Source organism: Empidonax traillii, unplaced genomic scaffold, assembly GCF_003031625.1.
Source record: "Empidonax traillii isolate 1590-97213 ecotype Southwest subspecies unplaced genomic scaffold, ASM303162v1 scaffold1117:size266551, whole genome shotgun sequence".
NCBI lineage: Eukaryota > Metazoa > Chordata > Aves > Passeriformes > Tyrannidae > Empidonax > Empidonax traillii.
In genome coordinates this window covers 233,554-240,905 of record NW_020956310.1, presented here as the reverse complement: position 1 = coordinate 240,905, position 7,352 = coordinate 233,554, and positions in this window count along the sequence as shown.

Sequence of the window (7,352 nt, the reverse complement as noted above, 5' to 3'; positions counted from 1 at the left end):
AGCAGCTCACTTCGACCCCAAACTCCCCAGCTTTGCACCCAAAAACCAACAGGCTCCACACCTTTCAGTCCTGTGGGGACGAGGTAGAAACACAGACAGGTATACAGGTGGATTTCACACGGAAAAAAAGATGCCTGGAGCTTTGCTGTGTTCTCAGGGTGCTGTCAGTGGGTGCTGACACGGAGCAGAAATAGCTGCTGGTCCCCCTGCGGTTTCACACGTCGCCCTCGCCACCTCCCACAGCTCTGCTGCACCCCAGCGAAACACAGACTCTGGGGGGGCTTTGAGGGGTCTCACACACACAGTTCAGTCGGGCAGCACCTCAATAATGTCTTTTAGGGGCAATCCGAGGGTCACATGCTCACTATGGAGCCGGGAGCTCTTCAAGGACCTGAGGTTCGGGTTCTTTTGGGTTGTTTTCCCTCTCTGTGCTCACTCCCAGCGCAGCTGCACTGAGCTTTTTGTGCTTTGTTTGTCCTGAAGGCAATAAAAGACCCAAGTCTGAGGTTTAGGGGATCTCCAAGGAGGGATAGGTGTTTGCTTGGGGTGTCTGACCCTGCCAGTGAGCTGGTTGTCCCAGTGTTCTGCTTTTTGGGGTGGCTGGTGCCCCTGTAGTGCCATTCCCCATGTAAGGAAGGAAGATGGAAATTTGTCCCCTGCTCTGTAGGGAGCTGCAATCACTGCCCAGGGGTTGCTGGTGAATGTTTGCTTTGAGCCCTGGGGGTACCTGTGGCTTTGCAACATTGGTTTTAGGGATTGCATTTAAATCAGGAGAATCACCCATCCTGTGCATGACCTGTCCTGGTTTTCTGTCTTCTGTGCCACCTGTAAAGTCACCTCTGCCACGGGAAGTGTGTGCTGGGCTGGGATGCACAAGAGTCCTATGAGCGCTTTTCCCCTCCACGCACAACCTTTTGGGGACCCTCTAATTGCCAACGCCATTAAATCTCTTCAATCACGTATTGCAGATGTTTAAAACGCTAAGCTAGAGGTCTGTGAGCCTCCCTGGTCATTAAATTAGGGGATTTTCTTGCCTTTTTGTCGTTAACCCTTTCTGTGCATGAGGCAGGAATGCGAGGGGTGTGGGTAGCAGGAGTACGTGGGTTTGTGGGATGGGAAGGTGTTGGGGTCAAAACACGCATCAGCCCCAGTGCAGCAGGGCACAGCCCCTGGAAATCCTGTAAAGGAATCCTGGAGAGGGTGTAAATCCCCTGGGAGAGGTGCTCTGGTTCGGGTTGCAGGTCCACGCAACCCTCTCTTGCCGTGTGCTTGTGATGAGCTGGTGCCAAAGCTCCACGAGGAGCAGAAACAATGTGTCTTTGGGCATAAAAAGGGTGAGCTGCCCCGTGCAAAATTACCAGGGGGTTGGCCAAATGCTCCTCTAGGTGCTGATGTGGTGCTGGTTTAAAGGCAGTGCTTATCCATCTGGGATGAGGGCTGGGAGCTGAAGGCTGGTGCTCACCCACAGGAGTGGGTGATGCTGCTCCCAACCTGCCCCAGCCCTGCAAGGTGCTTCCCCAACACCTGCTTGGTCAAAAGGCTTTAGAAAATGGTCTTCCCCCTCGGATACCCCCAGTTCCAGGTCTGGAAGTGGAGGCAGGCCAGTGTGTTGGATGCCATAGGGTTGATGTGCAGGCTGCTCGCTGGCTCTGGGCATTCTGGCAGCTTTTCTCCAGCTGTGAGGGATTGAATTCCTGCTATATTGGGTCTCTCCAGCAAAGATGGTGAAGGGATGGGGTCAGTCATGCTGCATCACCTCTTGTAGGGATGGCTCTGGCTGCACATCGTCCCTGCTGTGGATCCCATGGGATTCCCCTGCAGGATACGGGCTCTGGCCAGGGATCCCATCCCACAGCACGGCTTCGGGGCCGCGGTTCCCGCTCGTTTTTCCTCTTTCCTTGGGGCTGTGCTCGCTGCTGCTGCTTATGCAAGCGCCGGGAGCCTTGTGTAACAGTGCCGCAGCCGGCTGCACGGCCGCGGGGGTGGGCGGCTGCCTCCGGATCATTCCCTGGATGTGTGTTTTCCTGGCGTTCAGGGCTGTAGGATGAGTGCCCTGGGGTCTCCCGGCTGTTTGCTCCCGGCTAGAGACAGGAAAGGTTGTAACAGAGCTCCAGGCTTCCCAGCTGGGCTGTGAATTAAACTGGGAATGCTGATACACCTGGAACGGACTGATGGGGATCTGTGCTGGACAGGGGCGATGGGATGGGGGGGGCAGCTTCCCAAGCGCTCTGACAGGGCTGTCCTGGGAGGTTTGCTTTGGGTCACGGCTCTGAGATCTCGGCCTCAGCCTCCCCTTGCTCCTGGAGCACTGAGGTGCAAAGTGATTTTCCGTATGAAACCCTTTCCTTTTGCTCCTCTTGGGGCCCCTCTGACCCCCCTCCTCGTCCCTGCTTCCCAGCACCCGCCGCCGATCTGGGGCCGAACCTGTTGCTATGGAAACTGGTTGAGGATGCTGAGGATGCTGCCGGGTGTCATCCTGATCCTGCCTTTTCCCTTTCCTCACCCTGCAGCATGGGAACGGTGCATTAACCTGGGATGAGGCCGGGGATCAACCCCACCAGGAGGTTAAACCCTGTGGGGGTTAAACACGGGGATGAGGCATTTCCCCCATGTATTTGTTCAGCTACAGTGGGAATAACCCAAGTGCAGTTTTTGAAAGCTTCCTCCTTCCAAATCAGCGCTGCCTCGTGGTGTTTTCCATCCCACTGGGGATGTTGTAGGATGCTGTGGCTTGGGAATGGCTGGGACTGGATCGCACCCAGCTGGGAGCTGAGCCTCATCCCAGTTCCACCAGCACCCACCACCCCTCCCAGTGTGGATGTCCCAAAGCTTCACCACATCCTGGGCAGGGTCTCTGCTCTGCATGGGCTTCCCCCTTGCCTGTGACCAATGGGAATTAGTTGGTGCTTCATGTTGAAAACGATACTAAGCTGAGAAAATACTAATTAATTAGAGCTAGTTGGAAAATCCCAAGTGCTTCCTTGCAGTGGCATCAACGAGAACCTCCCGTGTGTGTGTGTGTGTGTGTGTGTTTCCCCCTCCAAAAATACGTATTTTAAATAACATTTTAAATACTTCAAAGGCTCCCAGGCCTGGTTTTCGTGGGATTCAGGTGTGCCCAGCCCTGTCGCTGTGGCACCGTCAGGAATTCGGGTGGCTGGAAGGGGCTGAGCCCCTCCACGTGCCTCTGAGTCACGGAGTGTTTATTTATATTTGTGCAGGTTTGGAGCAAAAATGGGAAACAGGGAGCTGGGGAAGGGGGGGACACAACAGCCTGCACCGGCTGCCCGGGCTGAGTCAGAGCTGGATCAGCCCCATCCCTGCACCTGTGACTCACCACCGGGTATTTCGGAGTGTTGGATCACATGGCCCTGGTTGGGGGGGGTATTTTTGTGGTTTGGTTGTTTTCCTTTCTTTTCTTTTATTCTCCCACCCCGGGAAGGGGCTGATGCTTCAAGCTGTGCTCCAGGGACCCCAGGGGGGTTGCTCCTGGACGTTCCTTTGCTCCCCTTTTTTCCATGGGGGTATCCCACCCTGCTCCCTCTTTCCCATGGGAAAAGGGATATCTGCAAAGTAAAGGGTCTCTGCCAACAGTTTTTATAGAGAGGTATTATTTTAGATATATATTAGATAATATTATACATTACATAATGTATTATTTTTATATATTATGTAATATTATCCATTATATAATATTGCAATACATTATATACATTCGATATATTAATAATTGTGATGTTGCAGCGCGGAGAGGAGCCCAAGTTCCTCTGGTTTCCCTCATATTCCTGGCATTGCTTCACTAGCAGGGATTTAACAGGGCAATTGCTCTCACAGGCACATCCCGCGGGAACCCAGGGGAGGAATTGTCTTGGAAAAATCACTGGCAGGGAAGCTTCTTCCGAAGCCAGTGAGGCTGGGAACTGGGGCAACCCCGAGAAGGCAGTGGCCGTTCTCACCTGCCCACTGAGGGTCTGCAAACACCCAGATGTGAGGCTGCACAGGCATCCCAACCTCCCAAAAAATATCATATCCCCCCCTTCCCTCCACCCCCCCCACCCCCAGCCACAGACTATTTATCTGGGAAGGCTTTGGCAGGGCTGCAGAGCCTGCTGCTGCCTCAGGTTTGTTTTTTATTTGAGCAGCTGCTGCTGCATTTGGCTCCGAGTGGAATTTTCGCTCGTTTTTTGGGTGAGGTGTCTCCCACTTGTTATTGTCGTGCAACAGTTTGACACCTGGAGCGGTGGATAAATGAAGATGTCTGATGTTTCCCACTTTAGTGGGAACGGCTGTTTAGAATATCCTAGAAAATTTGAACCCCAGGCAAAATGAAAATCAGGAGCCTGGGGAGACAGGCGGCTCCAAATTCCAGGCTCCCCCAGGCAGCAGCAGGAGGGATTTAGGGATTTTCTGGCAGGATATTCCCAAGGTGGGGAGTGCCCCATCCTGGGAGTGTCTTCTTGACCCCTCCATAAAATTCCTGGTGAGCCCAGCTCTTCTAAATGCTGGGCCAGGAGGGATTGCTGCACGTGGGGCAGCTCCCTGTCCTCTGGAAGTGTTTAGATTGAGGAGGGCTTCCAGGAATCCTGCTAGTGCTCAGCACAGGCCTGGGCAGCTGAAAGGTTTGACTGGATTTGGGGAGATAAAAGCACTTTCCCTGTCCCCTGTGGGGTCTCAGGGTGGGGAGACACCAACAGAGCTTGTGAACAGCCCTTCTCCGCCCTGTTTTGCCACAATTTTGCTGCCTCTGTACCTCATGTATATAATTTCCCCCTGGTTTTAGATTTTTGGGTGCTGATGTGTGTCCAGATGTCCTGCATGAATAAATCAGGCGGGATCACAGAGCCCCAGTGGCCTCTAGTGGCTGTGGGACAAAGAGCCCAGGGATGGGGGACCTGCAGACCCCAAAAACCCCCAAACCAGCAACACTTGAGGTCCACACCATTAAAACCCCCTCTTTCCAAGGGGAAATCCAAAGATACAGGGAAATTAAGCCCCCCAAAAAGGCTCCAAATCCAGAGCTGGTGGAGGAGCACCCAGCAGGAGGGGGGCTGGCCAAACCCCTCTTGTCCAGCCCCCCTCCCAGGCAGGGATGGGCAAAGAGATTTTGGATACCAACTGGGTTTTTCTCATTCCTGTGGCAAAAAAAAAAGGGGGAAAAAAATTATAGTTTCTAAGCAGGGCAAAATCTCCTTCATGTCTTTACCCATTTTTTATTTTTCTAAGGCATATTTTCCGTTTAATGCCACAATAAAAACCACAAACCCCACGCAGTGAAAACAGTGGAGCGAATGGATCAAAAAGGGTTTGATGCCATTAGAATGATCATTTTTGTGTCTTCTCCACCAAAGGTCACTTCAGCTGCCTCCTTCCGAGCAATTGTGGTCTTTCAGCAAGAAAAAAAGGGAAAAACTGACCTGTTTTATTCCCCCAAACCACAGTATTTGGGGGCAGAGTGGAGCATCCCCTCTCTGCAGCCCACGCCGTCCCTCCTTGCTCCCCCCCGCCATGATAAATAAATTACTTTAGGAGTGCTGGCCTAGTTTAACATGCCCTAGTTTTGATGGAGGAGGGGAAGAAAAAGAGAATATTTATTTTGGGCAGTTGCTACATCGGCGTCCTTTTGGGAAGAGCTTTGGGGGACTCACCCACTCCCCGTCCCCTGCTCCGCTTTGCCCTGACTGCAACCCACTGCCCTCGATTTTGGGGCATTTTTCTGTGGGATTCGCCAACTGCTCTGCTGATGTGGGTAATCAGTGGTGGGGACACTGATCCAGCCCCAAAATGGGGACTGGTGTCATTCCAGGGGGCTTCCAAGAGCTGATGCCTTAAAGCCCGTGGAAAACTGAGTGGCTTTAGAGATGGATAAAAATACCCCCTGGTTCTGGGGATAAAGGGGTCAGGGTTGGTTTTGCTGGGGGAGCAACTGTTTCAGGACCTTCCCCCAGTGCCAAAGTCCCCCGGAAAATGGGATTAAAGCATGTGTTTGGGCACGGGAGAGGGATTTTGCAAGTGCTCCGGGTGCCGCTGGGACCTTGGCGCCTCGCTTGTCCCTCCGGCACCCTGCTCTTCCAAAGGTGCCAAGTTCCCTCCGGCAAACAAACCCGCAAATGGCTTTTTCCATATATTTTGGTTTTTTTTCCTCATTTTTTTTTCCCCACCCCTGCCAAAACGAGCAGCCCATATGGGCCAGGGTTGGGTGGGGCTTTTTGCGGTTTCCATGGGGATTTGGCGCTGGAGCTGCTGGGTGCTGACTCCCGGGTTTTGTACCTTTTTTTTTTTTTTTTTTTTCCTTCCCTCTGATCCCTGTAACCTGAGCAGGGTGACGGCACCAGGCTCCCTTCCCAGCCCCGGCATCTCCCAGCCAAGGTCACCGGGGAGACCGTAGGCAGCCGGCCGCCTGCGTTGGGCCATCTGTTAAATAATGTATGCAATAAACTCCTGCCCCGCGGCCAGTTTAATCCTTAAATCCTCCTTCAGAATATCATCTCCCGGCCACGCATGGCTGCGGGGTGCCCGGCCGGGGCTCTTGGGCACGTCTTTCCCCACCATCCATCCTGCATCCCTCTGTCCTCGCCCCTCCACATCCCGCATCCTCCCGTAAGCGAGCTCGGCACGCCGGGCTCTCCTGCTCCATTATTTATGTGCCGTGCATGAAAGATGCATAAAAAAAGGGCGGTTTATAATTTAGCAGAATCTCCTCTCCTTTCAGCCTCCCTTCCCCCTCCGGCTTCTCCGGTTCATTCCCGGCTTCTCCCGGGTTTTTGGGGGCTCCCGGGCTGTGCAGGGACCCCATCCCTGGAGCACCCGTGGGTTCGTTTGGGTTTCAGGGCGGTTTGGGTGCCTGGAGGTTTTTTGTGATGCGTGGGAGAAAGTGGGAAAATGGGTCTGGCTGACCCATAGATTGGGTTTTCATGGTAAAAAAGAAGGGGCCTTTTTGGTAAGCTTGGTTAATTAAGTGCTGCGTCCAGCCCTTGGTTATGTGTCTAAAGAGCTCCCCAGCGCTGTCTCCTTGGCAGATCTGGGATGTTCTGCTCCTCTGAGCCTGGGTTTGCTCTCCCCAGAGCTCTGAGTTCACCCCCAGATGCTGGTTGGGGCAAAAAACATTAGTTTTGGGGTGAAAAAAGTCCCTCTCAGAGGCCCATCTTGTGCTTTTCAGGTGCAAAGGATCCCCCAGAATAGAAAATCCTGGGGCCAAAACTGTGTTCATGAGAATGCAAGCCATGTGGCCCTGACCTCGGAGCTGGACCTGCTAGGGAAAAATGAAAATAACTGGGGATTTTTCAAGGGAGCAATTTAGCAAAGCTCCTTGTCCCATCCTGGCTGTGGGAGAGACTGTGTGGGTTAAAAATGGA